General features: G+C 41.5%; 1 long non-coding RNA gene across 3 annotated transcripts in view; it reads right to left on the reverse strand.

Moving 5' to 3' along the window:
- LOC115292023 overlaps window positions 1-4,335 on the reverse strand; it is a 35,499-nt gene extending 31,164 nt beyond the window's left edge. For 2 of the 3 annotated variants that reach the window (XR_003908762.1, XR_003908761.1), the window contains exon 1: window positions 4,250-4,335. This is a non-coding gene — a long non-coding RNA (uncharacterized LOC115292023). The remainder of the gene's footprint in view (window positions 1-4,249) is intronic. The other variant, XR_003908763.1, reaches the window with a different exon arrangement.
- Between the last annotated feature and the right edge of the window lie 16,352 nt (window positions 4,336-20,687).

The following is a 20,687-nucleotide window of genomic DNA, read 5'->3' on the forward strand; positions in this document are numbered from 1 at the left end:
AGCTTGAGTGACATGCCACTCACCACACCAGCTTGACCACTCCTGGTTTATATTCTGTCCCAGGACAAGAGGCCACTGACCGAGCAGTGTCAAGTTGCCAACGTTGCTACGGCCTACTCACTCATGATTTCTTTCCTTATATGGTCAGAGAATGGAACAAACAATCATAGTCCACTGACCGCACTTTGAGTAGCACAGCCATAGGGCTCTGTCCTCACCAGGCTCTTACCAAGAGCCTGAACAAACCTTGGTTGTTATTGCTTTTGAACTTTGACCCTAAGTTTTCCTTCAGCCTGGGTGCCTCTGTTTCCCTACCTATTTGTCTTTGAAGGCCCATATAAAAAAATTTTTTTTGAGAAATAACTCCCCCAACATGTTTATCACTTTAATGTGTAAAATTTAGTGGTTTTAGTACATCTACAGTTTTGTGCAGCTGTCACCACTACCTAATTCTAGAACATTCCTGTCACTCAACAAAGAAGCTCTCTACTCATTAGCAGTCGCTACCTACTCCACTCCCTCCAGCTCCTAACACCCACTACTTTATGTCTCCATAAATTTCCTTATTCTGGACAGACGGGTCTCACCTAGTATAATTTTTTTACGGTTCATCCCATGTTGTACCCTATATCAGTTTTTCATTCCTCTTTATGGCTGAATAATACTCTATTATATGGATATATCACATTTTATTTATACTTTTATCAGTTAATGGGCATTTGGGTTCTTTCTACGTTTTGGCTATTATGAGTAACACTGCTAGTAACATGTACTACTTTCATTGTGGATATGTTTCCATTTCTCTTGGGTATATACCTAGGGATAGAATTGCTAGGGTTGTATCATACCTCTATGTATCACTTTTTGAGGAACTGTCCACATTGTTGCCAATATATATATTTTTAAATTATGGCCATCCTAGTGAGCACTATACATATTTTTCTTCTGTGAATTCATCTCTGGTTCTTTCTCTTTCCAGAAAGAATCAAGCCCCCACCCCTCTTCTCCTCTGCTCTCACAAGAAAGAATAATACAGTAATAATAAGAATAGCTAATTTTAGAGACTTGGTGGGTGCTCTGTATTATGCTAAGTGCTTTACACGTGTGAGCTCATTAAATCCTCATAGGATCTTTTGTGAAGCTGGTATTCTTATATCTTCTATTTTATGTATGAGGACACAGACAGAGAGAGTAAATTGTCTTACATCCTGTACCTGCAAGAGTGAAAACTGGAATTTGAACTCCTGTACATATTTGCCCCCAAAGCCAATGCTTTGAAATCCTATGCTTTTAATAACAGAAACTATTAATATTGAAATCTCTTTTTGAGGGGCACCTGGCTGGCTCAGAGGAGCATGCTGCTCTTGATCTCGGGGTCATGAGTTCAAGCCCCATGTTGAATGTAGAGATTACATAAATGAGCAAAAAAACAAATATATACATTGACTTTTAAAAAAGGTTTAAGGGGCACCTGGGTGACTCAGTCGGTTAAGCCTCCGACTTTAGATGTTCGTGGGTTCGAGCTGATAGCTCAGAGCCTGGAGCCTGCTTCCAATTCTGTGTCTCCCTCTCTCTCTGCCCCTCCCCTTCTTATGCTCTGTCTTTCTCTGTATCAAAAATAAATAAAACATTAAAACATTTTTTTAAATAAAAAAGATTTAAAAAAATCAAAACTTCTTCTTTTAGAGCAGGCCCATGCTGTCCAGTTAGAACTAGCCATGTCTTGGGGCACGTGAGTGGCTCAGTCGGTTAAGCGTCTGGCTTTGGTTCAGGTCATGATCTCATGGTTCATGGGTTTGAGCCCTGCATCCGGCTGTGTGCTGACAGCTAGCTTAGAGCCTGGAGCCTGCTTCAGATTCTGTATCTCCATCTGTTCTCTGACCCTCCCCTGTTCCCACTGTCTCTCTCTGTCTCTCAAAAATAAAGAACATTAAAAAAAATTACAAAAAAAAAAAAAAAAAAGAACGAGCCATGTCTTGTTGGTAAAGAATTGGTGGAATGTTATCCCTGGTTTACTCAAGAGTATTTCTACAAAGTACCGTCAACAGTTTCATGTTCTCACTCACAAAATACAAAGTAAACTGTGCCATTCCAAATGCTCTCATCAGACCCAGCGTCTAAAACCCTGAGGTGTCACCTGCTGATTCCCAGTCACTATCATACAAATGGAGGTACTTTTTGATTTCATCTTTGAACTTGACCTTGAAGAAGACTTTGGAATTCATTGAACACATATTTATTAATGTATCTTTTCTGACTGACATGTGCCATAAAGATATTCTTTTCTCTCTACTGATTTTCTTTCTCTCTTTCTGGGATATAAGAGAATTCAAAATACTACTTTGTTGCTAGAAAAATCTTTGTCATTTTTTCCCTTGTGCTTATTTTTCATCACCCATTAACCCTAATTATTTTTTTACTGGGTGTCTCCCGGTGGGTGGGCATAGGCTCTACCACTTACTAGAGGTGTGTGTGCATCTATATCTGTATATAGAGATATACCTCGCAGTGATCACAGTAATGATATGAGGGGTGTTTTACTGTCACTAGTGTATGGTTAAACCAGTAGAAGTGTAGAAAGATCAAGAAACTTACCTAAAATCACACCTATAATAGTAAACCTTGAAGTAAAGGTCTGTTTAAGTTATCTGATCATGAAACCCTCCCCTCCCCACATTGTAAACAACACTTCTATAAATAATTGAAAAGCCTGTGTAATACACTCTCCCCACCCCCTACCGTTGTCATTCCTGCAAAGCCTTCCCAGAAGGAGTTAATCACTTCCTTCTCCTTCCTGCCCTGGCCATGGTGTGTCACAGCATTTAGGATGCTGTGTTGTAAGTTGTTTGTTTACACATCTGCCTCTTTCTGAGGACAGGGTCCATGTGTTACTTTCTTTGTATCTTTAAGTGATACCTAAAATCCAAAAGGTGTCTGATCAATGTTTCTTGGTTTAACTATCTGTCACGGCCACATTTGGCATGTGCACACTACTCAGAACCCCAGGTGAGGACAGCAATGCACATTTCTTTGAAGCAGGAAAGAGGAAAGCAAGCTCATCCATTCCCAGTGCTTCTTGGGATAACCACTGACATACAGAAATGCCTTTAGTTAAATGGGTCCTATGGGTTAGTGTGGGCTTTGGGATGTATTTGTGTTCTTACCAAATACTGCCAAGATGGGTGAGTCAACGTATTTGAATGAGCATGCATCAATAAGAGATGCTCGTATGCCAATCCTGTCTTTAAAATTGTTTTTCAAGGGGCACCTAGGTGGCTCAGTCAAGCATCAGACTCTTGTTTTCAGCTCAGGTCATGCTCTCACTGTTCGTGTGTTCGAGCCCTGCATCAAGCCCCAAGTCAGGCTCCGAGCTGACAACATGGGACCTGTTTGGGATTCCCTCTCTCTCTTTCTCTGCACCCCTCCTCAAAAAACAAAAACAAAACAAAACAAAAAGGCAGATTCAGTTCCCATCCTAACTCCTGAATTAGAGTTTGCATTTAAAAAAAATTAATTCTTTTCTATCTGAAAATGTTGTATTTCCTTCTCATGCCTTGGTCCAGCGCTAGGAGATTGCTTATTCTGGTTCTGGATAAAGCTGGGGCAAAATTATGTTGGGCTTTCTACCTTCGGTTCTGTGCTGACAATTCCTTTTATTGTCCATATTTTTCTGTACATTGGTCCATGACCTGATTCCCTTCTCTCCCCAACCTTTCCCTTTCTGTCAGTCCGTTTCTGTATCTGCTTTCAAAGAAATATTTTTGGGGGCACATGGCTGGCTCTGCCAGGGAGCATGCGAATCTTGATCTTGAGGTCATGAGTTCAAGCCCCATGATGGGCACAGAATTTACCTAAAAAATTTTTCCATTACCTTTTTCTTCTCATTATACATATCAATGGTGCCTGTCCCTGTGAATTAATGCAATATCCCCACGAAGAAGGACATTTCACAGAGGTCCATTGGTGGTCATCAGATCACATAGGAAGAGGAAAACTAAACCCAGAATCCAGATTTCTGACCTGTTCTGCACTAGTTTTCACTCTCACTGTGTGTGTCATTGTTATTGCTGAAGTTTCACGTGGTACCTGCCTCTGCCCTTAAAGTTTTAGAGAGAGACGTGAAAGGTTTTCTTCTCACAGGACATTAAGGGAAAGAAATTGTGAAGAAAGCTGTGAAGAACCTCCAAGATAGAGTCATTATTTGCCCAAAGGGCTAGGTTAAGTACACAGGAAAGGGTAGTCCTCCTACCTCCTGAGGGTGGACTCCGTTCATCTGAGGAGGCCATTCTCTGGCCATCCTTGAGATGCACGCAGGCAGTGACCTCATGGCTCTCTGAGCAAGTGTGGCCACTGCTGGGAGGGCAGACACCCCCCAGGGAGCAGGCAGGCGGGCCAGGATGTGGGGAGGGTGACTCAGCAGGTAACAGCAGTTCCTTTCACGCCACCCTGAAGGAACGCCCAAAAGGCTCACCTTCTCAGACAGTTTCAGAGAGACACCAGCTCCTAGTTTCTGGTGCTAATTTTCCTCAAAGATGAATTTTGTTTCTCCTTTTAGAAGAAAAAGCTGATATCCTGATTTGCATAAGTCACAAAATGCCTTATGAATCTGATCATCGCAGTATGGATTCCTGTTCTTTTATTCTGAAAAGGACGGACCATAAGCACCTCCCAATTTAATTTCAGCTCCTGGTATAATATTGGGTGCTACAGGGTGAGGAGCCCCCATATCCATCCAGCAGAGTCTGGGGCCCCCAGCCAGTGGCTGAGACGTGTGTGTTGAAGGAGAATGGAAATTTTGAAAGAATCTCTTCTTGAACTTCCTGAATCTATTCTGAGTTTAATAAGCGTAAAAATATGATGTGTTGGGGTGTCAGGGTAGCTCAGTTGGTTAAGTTTCAGACCTCAACTCAGGACATGATCTCACGGTTCATTGGTTTGAGCCCCATGTTGGGAGCCTGCTTTGAATTCTGCGGCTCTGTCTGCTCTTCCCCCACTTGTGCACGTGTTTTCTCCCTCACTCTCTCTCTCTTTCTCTGTCTCTCTCAAAAATAAATAAACTTAAGAAATATGATGTATTACCAAAACTCTAAATATAATTAGTTAAAAAATATATAATGATTGATGTCTGAAAGCTTGTAATAAATAAAATTAATTTGAAATGAGTTGGTGTCCTTTTCCTTACTGCTAAAACACTGGGATCATAAGAACTGAAATGTTGTTCCCTTGAAGCATAATTTAAAGTGTGTTTTTTCCTTTTACAGTGAATATTTTTAGACTGGACATTAACATGCAAATTATATGGATTAAAATCTACCACCACCGCCCCCCTGCACCTTCATAATAGCCTGTGAAAAGTCAGACCACAAAGACACAAAGACGGTCTTATTACTTTTAACCTTTGAGGAAAGCGGCTTCATCTACCACTCAGCATTTACTTGGGTATTAGACTGAAAACATACCTATGGCTCCGAAAGGCCCTGCCAGATCACACCCCCCACACATGCCAAGGTGCTCTTTGGACTCTGCTATGGAGACGGCCTGGAAATTAATGACACAGACGGAGAAGGACAAAGAGAGAGGGAAAAGGATTTCTGAAATGTCAGGGACTCCCTCCTGCTGACATTTTCCTAATAGCTTGTCAAGGGCTTTCTCTGTGGCACCGGAACTGGAGTTTCCCACAGGTAAACTGGGTATTCAGTGCTTACTTACTAGGGACCCCTGCTATTCTTGGAAGGCACTTGGGAGGGGGTGTCACCTGATGTTGGCTACTTCCACTTGAAGGCCCTGGGCTAGTTAGCGTTGGGCATCAAGGGAAGTGAGGTTTGGTGCTTCCAAGAGTTCCTTGGTCCTAGCCCCAGCTTCTCCCTGTTGTCTAAGAAAGAAATCTGATGCCTGGGGAATGCCCCTGCTTTAAAACCAGCTTTGGACTTTTATTACCCATAGATGAAGTCTAAATTATTTAGTATAACATGAAGAATCTTAGAAAACGGACTCCAGTTTCCTACTTTCCCTCTCTCCTTTTTTGACACTCATGACTTGTATGCCCCAAGGATCCTACATAGTAAGCCATCACAAACCTTGCTGGTCCCCTGAACTGGAGGCAAAGGCACAGGCTCTCTTCCTGGACCCACCCACCCCACTGACTCGGTCTAGGCAACTTGTCCAGGGGACCCATTCAACTGTTAGCCATTGTCAAGTTCCTGCTAGACTTGTTTAAAATCTTTATTGTGACACTTATTCCTACAGAATATGATTAATTTCTTACATTTCTGAATCTTTTATTACGCTATGAAGTCCCCCGGGGTGCCGGGGTGGCTCAGTCAGTTGAGTGTCCAACTCTTGGTTTTGGCTCAAGTCAGGATCCCAGGGTTATGGAATCGAGCCCTGTGTCGGGCTTTGCACTGAGCATGGAGCCAGCTTGATATTCTCTCTCTCTGCCCCTCTCTCCCACTTCAGTGCTCATGCTCTCTCTCTAAAATTAAAAAAAAAAAAGAAGATTATGAACTCCTTGAAGGCAGGGTGTGTATCCATCTCTCTGAATTTCTATCTTCCACACAGACTCTGGTAAAAGCAAAGTTATTTTGGTACAAGATATCCATATTATACTCTAGTCATATGCCAATTTGCCAGCCCTCCCATCTGCTCTGCCTGGGATTTCATCTCCCTAGAAGGGTAGGAGTTAAATAAGGTTGGATTTGTTTCCTACCTGCAAATTTCTTTTCTTCCAAGTCAAATTGGAAGGCAACATTGAAACAAAGACTGCTGGAGAAGGAGTTAATAAAATTGAATTCTAGCTCTAGCTCTGATATTAACTAGCCAGGCATCTTGAGAGAGATTACTTGGCCTCTCTGACCTTCAGTCTCTTCATCTACAAAATTAAGAATTTGTCCCCGGTGATGTTATTTTCTAAGGAATATCCATAGTTTCCCATGGGGCAAAAAAATTCGTCAAGGGGGGTTTGAGGAAAAGGCAACATGAAAAGGAGTTGATATAGCTTTTTAGACACAAGATGATCATGAAAGTGCCCAACACTGGCCTGCATCACAGAGAGTCCTCAAGAGAGGAGGGATTTATTCCTTCCTGAGGCCTTTATGTCTACACCCCAGCATACTAGGAAAATCAGTCGTGTCCTGTTTGTTTCACTACCCTGACCTAGACATTTATCTCCCTTGAGAAGTTCTTCCCTGCCCTGGTACAGGGGGCAGGCTTTCAGGAGGTGAGCACAAAGTAGTGGGAGGTGCCTCACAAACAGAGGCCTGTGGTGGGTGGAACTGTGTCGTCCAAAAGAGAGACACTGAAGCCCTAATCCCTGTACTTCAGAATGGGACCTTCCTTGAAAGTATGGCTATTACAGAGCTAATCAAATTAAAACAAAGCCACGAAGGTGGGCCCTCATCCAGTATGACTGGTGTCCTCATGAAGAAAGGAAATGCGGACACAGAGACAGACACACAGAGGGAAGATGAGGTGAAGACTCACAAGGGGAAGACAGCTCTGTGGCTGGACGGATGCATCTACTACAAGCCGAGGAATGCCAAGGATTATTGGCAAACACCACAAGCCAGAAGCAAGGAAAGATTCTGCCCTCAAACTGCCAGAGAGAGCCTGGCCTTGCCAATGGGTTGATTTTGGCCTTCCGGTCTCCAGACTTGTGAGACGATAACTTTGTGTTGTTCTAAGCTACCCTATTTCTGGTACTTGGTTGTAGCACTTGGAAACAAATCCAGGATTCAGGCTGAGCTATGGTGGGCCGCACAGAGGAGGAAGGGGGCCCTCGTGCACGTGTGCACGTACGCGTGTGTGTTGGGAAGATGGTGCTGGTGGTGAAAGGTAGTTATATCACGGGCAGGTAGTGGGTGAGCTGCTAGGAAACTCCGCAGCCGCCATTTGCCTAAAATGACTTAAACCCATGAGCAGATTCTACATATCCTTTCTCGCTCTCTTTTTTCCTCTTGCATCTTTCCCTGCCTTACTGCAGAGTACAAACCCTCCCTCACCCTCTCTCTGCATTGGCTCCTTAAAAAGGGACATTTTATTCTGATGTTTACTCAGAAATGTCAGTACTACAAACTCTGGCCTGGCTGAAGAGGCCTCCAGTGAGGGAGGGAGACAGGCCTCCTGCTTAGAGGAGACGTGGGCAAGTTCAGACCCTGGTGGCACCAGTAAAAGAAAGCCAACTAAGGTAAACTTTTTTTTTCCAGTTCGTAAATCCTCCTTGTGAAACTGGTATAATAGATGCTGTATAAGAACTCTGCTGAATTCCCCCCTCTGGGATCTTCGGGGCGCCTGACATAACCCTCGCCCTCCGCACGGTGGAGGGCAGAGAGGCTCCCTCTGTGTGCTTCATCGCAGCTTTCCCCTGGATCTGGGTTTGGGCTGCTTGATTTGAATGGAGGATTGTTCACTGTAGCCAGTGACCGGTAAAGCTGCCAGTTCCAACACTTAAAAAATACAGTGCTGCTTTTAACGTCAAGCAGAAGGGCGTTGAAGCAAGGATGCAGGGGTTCCTTGTCAAATACACTGCCCATCTGTCCCGGCTCTCCTTGGAGGGGAGGGCCAACGCTTGCCCAGGCGGAGAGACAGTCCCCCGGACCTCCAGCTCCAAACCAGCCCAAAGGGGGAAGGAGGCCCACTTGGTCTCTGAGCTCTTGAACAGACCGTTTATTGGGCAGATTCAAACTGATAGTTCCTTTCCCATGAGCTCACTCTCAAAGTTGGTATTTACAGAGTAGCTACGGCTGAGATGTGTGCCGTGGACATCTGGTGTACGCTCCGAGTTAAGTGCCGTGAGAGAGAGATCGTTTCTGCGATGGAGGTGGCAAAGGCTGTTTTCCCCTCTATGCAGTTGCTGTAGAAATGAAATGTGTAATTTTTCTACGGAGATGAAATGTAATTGTATGGTTAAAGATTCATGTTTTAATTATTAAGAAGAAATACATTAAGGAAACATTATTGAAATATTTTCCACATAGAGTCAAGGAGGAAAACCCAAAGAGTTTTCTGTTCTTGCAATGAAATAATTTCATTGTTTGCTGCAGCAGGAACCTTTTTCTAAAAGAACTGAAGTGATGCAGTGGCCTAAGTGCCTTGACCGTTACTGACTATGACCACGAGGGAGCCAGGCTGCTGCTCCTGGTCAGCTTCGAGACTTCGCAGGAGAGCTTGGATGCAAAGAGAATGGAGATTCCCTAAAGAGGATCACTTTTGTCTTCTCAGCAGTGGGTAGAAGGCAGACTGAGATGGCCTCTGGGATTCAGACAATCCCCTTAAAAAGCAAAACAAAGCAAATCGAAGGCATTTGTGTTTCCAGGTCCTCGTGAAGTGCTGGGAAGGGTCTATTTTTCTATGCAGAACCTACCTTTTCTAAGCCACTGGTAACATCCATCAGGAAATGGATTAAAGTGTTAGGAATAGCTCTTCTGCCAGTCTTGAGGGCAAAAGAAACAGAATAGAGAAATAATAACATCTTGGTTTTCTAGGTGAGCCCAGTGGGAACAGAGGCAACATGATTAGGAGACAGCAGGAGCGCATCATGGATGGTCTCATAAAGGCGAAATGACAGGACCACAACCATCTCACTGTAAACGACGTGCATTTTCCTATTGTTCTAAGTATAGCGAAGGGCAGGAAGGTGGAGAATAATATTCAGGCATCTGCAAAGGAAATGAGCCTCTACATGGCCTTTTTTGGTGCTTTACTATGAAAGGACACCTGCCTCATTCAACAAATAGGTGGGGTTTTTTCAGCCTTTTTTTATAAGATGTAGCCTTGCAGTTCTGAGGAATGAATCAGAAGCATTACATTTACCACAAAAATAACTAATTGAAGGAAGTGATTTACCTCTTTCTTATTTTATCACATTAGAAGGAGCAAAGATTACAAGTAAGATCTAATTCTTCTTGCCATATTGATCATGTCTGAATGCTGACCATGTTTTTACAAAAGAAACAATGCTATGTTCTCAAATTCTCAAAATGAGGAGGCCAGAATTACTGAATCAAATCTATAGTAGGAAGTGCAGAGCTGAACAATGCACTGGCTTGTGTGTTTTGACTTCATGGTCTCCATGGTAACATGCACGAACAAATTAAGAAAAATATGAGCGATTTGTCTTTAGGGTGGAACTTGCCAAATCTTATTTAGGCTATTTAGTTTTTAAATTAATGATATTTTAGATGGTTAAAATGTTTTTCCAAGAATTCTCATGCAAAAAACTGTTGTATTTACTGACTTTGGTATAATTAAATGTCCGTATTTTTAGATTAGACCAGTTGTGGAATGAGAATGACTAACTTGCATAAATTAGAGTAGTAAGCATTTTAACAAAGGTTGTGTTGGTAAGAAGCCAAAACAACTGTTAAAAAGTTAAGATTTTAGTGCATCTGATTATTTGGCATCATGTCAGTCCCATTTCTTAAAAGATGGAAATAGATTTTAACTCAATATTTATCTTATTTTAGGCAAATCATACTAGTCTACAAAGGCCATGTACTCAGGAAATGAACAATACAACTAGGGGCAAAGCCATTGAAATCAAAGGGGTGTTAAAAGCTGACATTCAAGGGGGCACCTGGGTGGCTCAGCCAGTTAAGCATCTGACTTCGGCTCAAGTCATGATCTAATGGTTTGTGAGTTCAAGCCCCGCATCAGGCTTTGTGGCAGCTCAGAGCCTGGAGCCTGCTTTGGATTCTGTGTCTCCCTCTCTCTCTGTCCCTCTCCTGCTTGTGCTCTGTCTCTCTCTCCCTCACAATAAATAAACGTAAAATTTTTTTTAATTAAAAAAAACATTGATACTAGGAGTTATTGATGTACAAGAACCTTATTCAACCTCAAGTATCTATTAACTGTCTTCTATCAATGGCCAAAGTAAGGTTCCATTACCTTCTCACTGCCATAGTTTAAAGACAATGAGCAAAAGGGTACAGAACAGTTCAGGAACCTACCTGCTGTCCTGGGGGCCAAAAACACAACCAGCACTAGGAATTGTGTGGAGTACATGGGAGGTACAGGGGCCCTCCTTTTGCTCCATAAGATTAATATAAGGTTAGATAGAGTTCTGGGCAAGAAGTTGGTGAAGAGCCAAAAAAAAAAAAAAAAAAGAAAAAAAAAAAGAAAAAGAAAAAGAAACGGTGCCTGCATGGCTTAGTCAGTTAAGCATCCAACTTTGGCTCAGGTCTTGATCTCATGGTTCATGGGTTCGAGACTGGCATTGGGTTCTGTGCTGACAGCTCAGAGCCTGCAGCCTGCTTCAGATTCTCTCTCCCTCTCTCTCTCTGCCCCTTCCCTGCTTGTGCTCTCTCTCTCTCTCTCTCAAAAATAAATAGACATTAAAAAAGGCAAAAAACCTGAGCTTTGAGCACCTACACAGAGACAGCCAGAACCCTCTTTGCAATTGTTGTTAAAAGTCTGAACACAGGGAAGCAATTGTTCCCACACCACTGCTACATGATCCTGAGAAAAGGATCAACAGTGCAGGACTGGCCTTATGGAAGATGAAACAAATCTGTCCAAAAGAGAGAGAGAATTCCCTGAGATTCTTGAAGGTCTTCCACCTTTTGTCAGTGAGAAAGGCTGGAGACCTCACTGGAGGAACATCTTGTGTATTTTACTATGAATACACACACACACACACACACACACACACACACACACACTCATACACACAGTTTATTCTGCAGTGTATTGTCATTATTCTCAATTAATAAAACTTCCTCAGCTTCCATATTTTAAGATAATATTGTTACGAGCACACAGCTGATCCAGGAGTCTTTGACAATTTTAGTCAAGCTTCTGCTACTCAGAGCAGGCAGACCAGCCACAGGACACACACCCTGCGTGCACCAGTCCCGCCCTGCCCGGGACCCTTGTTACTCTGGGCTCACACACTGGGCCCTGCGCCCTCCTGCTCCCAGCCGGCTCGTAAACCGGGAAACATTCATGCGGCAGATCGACGAGACTGCAAAATGAATTTTCTCCTGCTATTTAGGATGGGGAGAAACGAATTCCTTCTTGTTGCTTACAACACCAACAGTTCGAGCAGCATTTAGAGATATAAACACACAGTTCAAGAGAGACTAAAGAAGATTCAAAATGAAGATGATGAACTTAGTTATTGGTTCTCACTTTTGTACATTACCAGTACATATATCAGGAGTGTTTTCTGGACTTCAGAAAGGGCCTTTTTAAATCACCATGCTAAATCTAAATTCTAAAATGAAACTATAATGCTTCCAGAAGAGCACATAGAAATTCTTGCAGCCTGGAAAAAGTTTTCTTAAATACAACCCCATAACCCATAAAAAAAGCAATAGATTGGATTTCATCAGAATGAAAACAGCTCATCGAAAGACACTGTTAAAAAAGCAAAAGGTAAGCCACAGGCTGGGAGAAAATATTTAAATATGTATATCTGATAGACTACATAAAGAACTTATGCAATCTGACAATAAAAATAAACGCAGTTTTTAAAATGGACAATTGCTTCACAAAGGAGATGTATGGATGGCCAAATTGGCCATGGAAATACAGTTGATATCATCAGTCATCAAGAACATATAAATAAAAACCACAAATGAGATATCATTTCACACCCATTAGAATAGCTAAATTAAAAAAATTTTTAATATTCATTTATCTTTGAGAGAGAGAGAGAGAGAGAGAGAGAGAGAGAGAGCGAGCGAGCGAGCGAGCAGGGGAAGAGGCAGAGAGACATAGAATTCAAAGGGGCTCCAGGCTCCAAGCTATCAGCACAGAGTCTGATGTGGAACTCAAACTCACAAACCGTACCGCCATGACTTGAGCTGAAGTTGAAGGCTTAAACTGCTGAGCCACCCAGGAGCCCCTATAATAGCTAACTTTTAAAAGACTGACTTTACTGAGTGTTTGTGAGGATGTGGAGCAACCAGGACTCCCATGAGTGCTGGTAGGTGTATAAAATGGAGCAACCACTTTAACTACAGTCCCACAATTGTAAAACTAAGCATATACCTACTCTATAACCTAGTATAGTAATTCCATTCCTAGGTATTTACCTAAGAGAAATTAAAGCAAAAAGGTCTGTAAAAGAATATTTAAAACAGCTTTATTCATAATAGCCTGAAACTGAAAACAGCCCAGGTGTCCATGAACAGGAGAAGGGCTTAAGTAAGTTTGGTATATCCATTCAAAGGAATACCACTCAGCACCCCCCCCCAAAAAGTAATGACTCCTTATGCATGCAACATAAAACCATTACACTGAGTCAAAGAAGCCTTTCTCCAAAAAGTACAGAACAGGCAGAACTATTTTATCATAAAAAAATGTTCATAGCAGTGGTTGCATATGGTGAATGAAAGTGAGCATTAAGCGGGAAGAGGGAACTTTCTGGCTTGGTGGGAATGTTCTATATCTTGGTAAGAGTTTGAATTATATTTGGCTGAAAACATGGCAAGAGCCTAAATGTCCATCATCTGATAAGTGGATCAAGAAGATGTGGTATATATACACAATGGAGTACTACATGGCAATGAGAAAGAATGAAATCTGGCCATTTGTAGGAAAGTGGATGGACCTCGAGGGTGTCATGCTAAGTGAAATAAGTCAGGCAGAGAAGGACAGATACCATATGTTTGCACTCATAGGTCTAACAGGAGAACAGGAGAAACCTAATGGAGGACCAGGGGGAGGGGAAGAGAAAAAGAGAGTTGGGGAGAGACAGGGACGCAAAACTTGAGAGACTACTGAATACTGAAAACGAACTGAGGGTTGAAGGGGGAGGGGGAGGGGGAAAAGAGGTGGTGGTGATGGAGGAGGGCACTTGTGGGGAAGAGCACTGGGTGTTGTATGGAAACCAATTTGACAATAAACTATTTAAATAAAAAGAATTATATTTGGCTGAATTCATCAAAAGTACACTTAAGATAGGTGTATAACACTGTATGTAAATTATATCTTAGGGGCACCTGGGTGGCTCAGTCGGTTAAGCGTCCAGCTTTGGCACAGGTCATGATCTCATGGTACTCGAGTGCGCTCCTTGTGTTGGGCTCTGTGCTGACAGCTAACTCAGAGCCTGGAGCCTGTCTTTGAATTCCTTGTCTCCCTCTCTCTGTCCCTCCCCTGCTTGTGTTCTCTCTCTGTCTCTCTCTCTCTCTCTTTCTCTCTCTCTCTCAAAAATAAATAAAAAATTTTAAAAAATTAAAAATACATGTATCTTTAAAATCTGTAAATAAAAACTGAGCCCTAGTCAGTGAGATGCATGTTGAAGTGTTTAGGAGTAAAGTATACTGATGTCTGTGAGTGGCTTTGAAATGAGTTAAAAAATATGATGAATTGATGGGCAAATGAAGGAATAGATATGTGATATGTGATAAAGCAAATGAGAAAAATGCTGCTTGCAGAATTTAGGTGTTAGGTACTGGGAAACAGTTGCCCATTGTATAGCTTTTTCCACTTTTTCTGTTCATTGGAAATTTTTCATTAAAAAATGTTGAGAAAAAAATTAAGTTAAAGGTGTCTGGGGGGTCTCAGTAGGTTGAGTGTCTGGCTCTTGATTTTGGCTAAGGTCATGATCCCAGGGTCATGGGATTGAGCCCTGCTCAGGCTCTGCACTGAGCATGGAGCGTGCTTGGGTTTCTCTCTCTCTCTCTCTCTCTCTCTCTCTCTCTCTCTCTCTGTCTCTTTTTCTGCCCCTCACCCCCTCTCTGTCTAAAATTAAAAAAAATTAACTTAAATACACACCTACCCTATGACCCAGAAATTTCACTCCTAGGCACTTGCCCATATTAAAGGAAGGAATACGTTCACACAGAAATTTTTCCAAGAATATTTATAATAGCATTCTTCATAATAGTTCTAAACTTGAATCCAGGTGTCCAGCAACAGGCGTACGGGTGTGCGAATTGTGGAGTGCTACTTAGCAATAGAAAGGAATGAACCACTAATATATACAACAATATGGCCGAATCCCAAAACTGCATGTTGAGCCAAAGAAGTAAGAGACAAATCTCAGAAACAGGCAATCAGAACAGGGACTACCTATGAGGGATGGGGATTAATTGGAAGGAACATGGGACCACTTGCTGGAGTGAAGGAATGTTTTATATCCTGATCGGGGTGATAGATACTCAGATGTGCACCTTGATCAAAGCTGACTGAACTGTACACTTAAGATCTGCGTGGGGCATCTGGGTGGCTCAGTCAGTTAAGTGTCAAACTCTTGATTTCAGATCAGGTCATGATCTCAGGGTCGTGAGATCAAGCCCTGCATCTGGCTCTGCCCTAATAGGGAGAAGCCTGCTTGTGATTCTCTCTCTCTCTCTCTCTCTCTCTCTCTCTCTCTCTCTCTCTGTCTCTTTCTCTCTGCCCTTCCCCTGCTTGTGCAGGCACGTGCATGCTCTCTCAAAATAAATAAATAAAAACATTAAAGAAAAATCTATGGATTCCTGTATATAAAGTTTACCTAAGGTGGGTGGGGAGAAAGCTAAGGAAGAACGATCCCAAGTTGTAGGCTGAATTGTCTTTCTCCGTGTGACTACAGATGACAATTTAGAGGCAATAGAGAACTCTGAATAAGAGGGGGCAAAGTTGACAAATTTCATGGAGGGAATTCAACTCTTAATAATGGGATCGGTCTATTCCTTGAGACATCCTAAGATAGGGAAAAAAAAGACACTCAATATTTCAAGGTGTTGTAAGATGAGACAAAATAGTAATGTCTTAGTTCGTGGACAAATAGATCTTAACCCCAACTTTAACTGTACAGGATTATAGCCACACTGGTACGTTTCCCCTTTGGCTTAGGAAATGTACAAAGTTCCCATAGGGAAACTAGATGTCAGAATTGATGGATTGAAATCATCGCCCTTTAACTGCCCCCCAGGCCCTGTCTCTGAGTCTATTTCATACAGAAGGCAAAGAAGGTGGGCTAGCTGCTTTGTTTCCTAGCCTTTAGCAGGTTGGAAGCAGCAAATTAGAAATGGGGAGGAGACAGTGAAATAGCCAGAGGCTGTCACTCAGACAGCAAGTGACAGCTCACAGCAGGCAGAAAAGATGAAGCGGAGGAAGAAATATAAAAAGCCAACCTAAATACTTAAGCACACAACAGTAAGCGAGGGACCCCTGCAGCTCAATTTATTTAAAGAACTCTTCAGGGCACGGCAGTGTTTTACAGATCAATCTAAAGTCTTTTTTCTAATGTCCTAAAAGAAGAATCAAGGATGTGATGGCATCATTACACATTTTCTAAAAAGTCAAAGAATTGCTATATTTTCTCAATTTTTTGATATGATGTAAGTAGAATAATGTTTAAACATTCTTGATTAGAGGGATAAACTCTACTTATTAAAAAACGCTTCTGTAAAATACGTATTCCCTGACAATAATGAATAATACACTTTTTACTTCTTAAGATTCATGAAGGTTAACCCATCAAAATCGTACCTTAGGTGGTAATATCTCAAAAAAGAAAAATAATAACTTACCAGAGCCGAGGTTTTGAACTTTCTCTCTCTGCAGACTTCTGAACTGGCGAATTGTCATCCCTATTACTCCATCGGGGCTTTATATATTGAGACATGCCTTGGAATTCCTTTTTTCTGAATGTCAATCATTACATCAGATCAGACCCTGAAAACTTTATAGTGATTTTGTGAAAAGGCGATCCATTTTGTGCGTTTTTTACTGAGCAGTGTGATGGAGCCAGCTCCTACTGAGTGGCGAGAGCCCATTGTAGCGTCTCTTCCCAAGACTGAGTTCAGAGATTTCACATTGTCAGCTTGAAAACGGCCACGGTGGGAGTATTTGTACCATGAAATCAACAAACACTATCAATCAGACTTAACTTTCTTTTCTTTTCAGAGAGTTGGTTGCTAAACATTTACCAGCAAGCCACTGGTTATATCAGATGCTTTAGATACACTGGATGGTCTTAGATTCAATGGCCACCACCTGGGGTTCTTTCCTAACTAAGAAACATAAATGATACCAGCTGGTCAGTCCTCAGCACAAATGGCAAGGTAAGAAAGCTTGTTTTGTTACTTACATTTTATTGGTATCCAGACAGTCCACTTTAAGCGATGGTGACAAAGTAGATGGGAAATAAGCTAAGTAAAAAAGAAAATAAAGTTTATAGGGTCAGTACTGTTATGAAATATGATCCTAATAATATTTGTGTCAAGAAATCCTATCGTTTGTCAGATCCTTAGAGGTCTTGGAAGAAAGAGACAAGTAACTGAAGCAAATATTAAGGATTCAGGGTTCCTATTTAGAATAGAAGTGAATCCCAAGCCTTCACAGAGACAGTTGTTTTTTATCAGGGAGGCTACAAGCCTTTCTATTATCTAAATATTTGATGCTCTTGAGATAGGCGAGTTCATTTAAAGCACTCACTCTATCAGTGAGTAATATTTGCGATTGTAGGGAATTCCTGAATGTCATGCTTATGTAAATCCAACCTTATGACTCTTCTAACCTATTTGGGGTTTGAGCTTTGACATGTGCTCACCTGTGGGCACTTAGGTATTTTTGGCTAGGTTTTATTGCTTTGTTACAACCATGAACAATTGACTAGGGCCAGAGCTGTCGATACAAGGAAAAAGAATGTTCAAATAGCTTTTTCCCTTCCTCTTTAAAGGAAAGGACTATATATATGCTTCCAAAGAGATTGATTGGTTATTCACCCCAGTCTCATATTTGATCCTGAAAAGCAACAGAAAATTTAGGATGACAAATATCTGTTTATCTAATAGATTTTGGTACTTACTGCAGTCAGTTCCTCAAATTCTCTGGATAATTTCATCCAAAAACTTGAATTCACAAATGTTTATTGAGTGCCTAATGTAAGCAAAGCGCTCTGCTGGTCGTTACAGAAATATAAAAGGATGGCCAAGATATGCTTCCAGCCTTCAAGACCTTTAATACCTAGTGAAGAACAGACATTTACCATGTTATAATCGATTGCAAATTTTAATTTTTTAAAAAATTTTGAGCTTGGGTGACTCAGCTGGTTAAGTGTTGGACTCTTGATTTTGGCTCAGGGTATGATTTCACAGTTCGTGAGTTCGAGCCCTGGGTCGGGCTGTGCGCTGACAGTGCTGGGCCTGCTTGGGATCCTCTCTCTTCCTCTCTCTGCCCCTCCCCCTCTCAAAAATAAATAAATAAACTTAAAAAAAGAAAATTAAAAAAATACCATAAAATACTCAACTCTGAAGATAAGAACAGACTATTTCATGTTTAGAAATATTTGAGAAAGTACTGGAACGTCTACTTCTTAAGGGCAGCAGCTTCCCTATCATGGTTTCAGTTGTGCCCTGTAAAGATTTGTCAAGAGTATTTGTTCAATGAATCTTTTTGTCCCTTTGTGTTATGTTTATGAACATCTATGATCACTGAGTCTAAAAGTTAATAACTAAAGATCTTGGGTAGGAGGATATCAAATAAACTACCTTATCTCCTAGTGGTCTATTCTACTAAGTTTCCTAACGTATTGCTTATCCTTTTTTTCATTTTTCAATTTTAGCAGGACACTTGAATTTCATCTGAAGAAAAAAAAGAATCAAAATGGCTCATCATCATGAACAAAATAGCAATTCTACTTGTAAAGCGCTAATTCCATTACTTAAATGTTCTTCATTAAAATAACTTTATGCTTCCCAGGTATTAATGAATATTGAAATATATACAGGAAGGAGAAAATCTGAATTTCACATAAGTGTTTTCATAATTTGCCAACTTCCTTAAGTTGGAATTTTATCAGAAAAAAATTGAGAAAACAGGAAAAAACTGACGCCAAAAAAAAAAAGTCATATTGAAATCAAGAAAAAAATTGGGTGAATCCCAAAAATGCTACTTGTAAATTTGCCAAAACATTTAAAAATCTCATATGAGATTTAATTCCCCCTTCAGTGTGATTTATTTAACTCTAGCCCAACAAATGTGGCTGTGAACACAGGCACTAAATCTTTAATGCCAAAGTTGGCCAGAAGGCAAAAGCCACACTCCATTCTCTGGACTTCTTTGCTGCTGCACTGCCCACCCTCAACACAAACTCTACCTTCTCACTCCCGCCTCCCTCCTCACTCAACTCCCACCCCTGGCAAGCCGAAACAGACTCCTCGGAGGCAAGCCAGACTAGGCCAGGGCTAGTGTTCCTAAAGACGCTGCGGTGCAGGGCCGCCTGGGTAGCTCAGTTGATTAAGTGCTCAACTCTCGGTTTTGGCTCAGGTCATGACCTAGCATTTCCAAGTTCAAGCCCCATTATCAGGTTCCACGCTGATGGTGCATGGGCTTGCTTGGGACTCTCTCCCTCTCTCTCTGCACCCTCCCCCATCTCTCTCTCTCTCTCTCTCAAAATGATTAAATAAACTTAAAAAAAAAAAAAAGAACTTTCAGTACAGTAAGTCAATCACTTCACCAAACTGGGCCTCGGTTTCCTCATTTGTAAAAGGTGAAAATATTTGACCTTCCTGACTCTCACAGTTTTTCTGAGGCTCAAATGTCTGGATGTATGAGAAAAAGAAACATGAAAACTTTGCAAACGTGGTTACTGTTTATTTCAGATTATCTAATTTCCAAGTACGTTAAAGAAAGTTTAGGTTTATGAGACCACATTATTGCAGGGCCGTTTCCCTTGGCTATATAGGGAAGTTCCAAAATTTCCCATGTTTCACCCATTAGTTATGTTCGTTCATTAAGCACAAGGTTGAGCGGGTTAGTGGTTAGGTTACGGGACTGGGCATAATACTTCCTGCATTCTTATCTGACTTGGCCATTGTTTTGTTATTGCCTCAGGGAAAATCTTAATGCTGTAATTTGCTGTAAAAACAAATACACATCAGGGATATTTACTTTGAAAAAGGGTTAGAGACTTAGAATGGATGCATATGAGAGGGCTATTCTACTTGAATTTTGTTCTTTGGAGCCAAATTATACTGTATAATTCAAAATCCGTAGGAAAGGAACTAATTTTAATTGAGTTTTACCTTGTCTTGAGCACTGTGCTTACGTCTTATTCAACCTTTACAAGCTGAAAGGTATTTAACTTTATGGCCATTCTTACAGATAAAGAATGGAAGTCTCAATAATTTACCCAAACACCACCAACTATAGGACGTAGGGCTGGGATTTAAAAAAACTCCTTTTCTCTAATGTGAAATCTCTCCTCATTTTACTAAACCTCTGCTCATCACAGTGTGGTCTGGGGAAAAGCAGCAAGGAAATCTCCTGAATCTAGTTAAAAATGCAGAAACTCAGGCTTCACTCCTTTGCTTACTAAATCACAATCTGTGATCTAGTTCAGGGTCCCACATTCAAGTTTGAGAATGGTTCGCTAGACCACCTGGCTTCTCAAGCAGACTGCTGACATGACTGCTTCTCTTCGCAGCTGACCTGGTTTCTGGATGAGCCCCTAACACCCACCCCTACCCCCACACCGCCACACCCCCACACCAGCTCAAGCCCTAGGCAAAATTCTCTCTATGGCATGGCTTTATTCCATCATTATAACCTCCCAGCATTGTTTTATAATGAAGTGCATATATGAACTTTTTTCTGGGCTACAGTATATATTCTATGAAAGCAGGCTTGGTCTTGGCCATTTTTGTACCCCGTGAACCTGTGACTTAAATTGGGGTTGATTAAATGAATAAATTAAGTAGCGCTTCTTTAGTGTCTCAATATTTCTTCCCTTTGTTATCTCTTCCCCAAATGTAGCC

Source organism: Suricata suricatta, chromosome 5, assembly GCF_006229205.1.
Source record: "Suricata suricatta isolate VVHF042 chromosome 5, meerkat_22Aug2017_6uvM2_HiC, whole genome shotgun sequence".
Lineage (NCBI taxonomy): Eukaryota > Metazoa > Chordata > Mammalia > Carnivora > Herpestidae > Suricata > Suricata suricatta.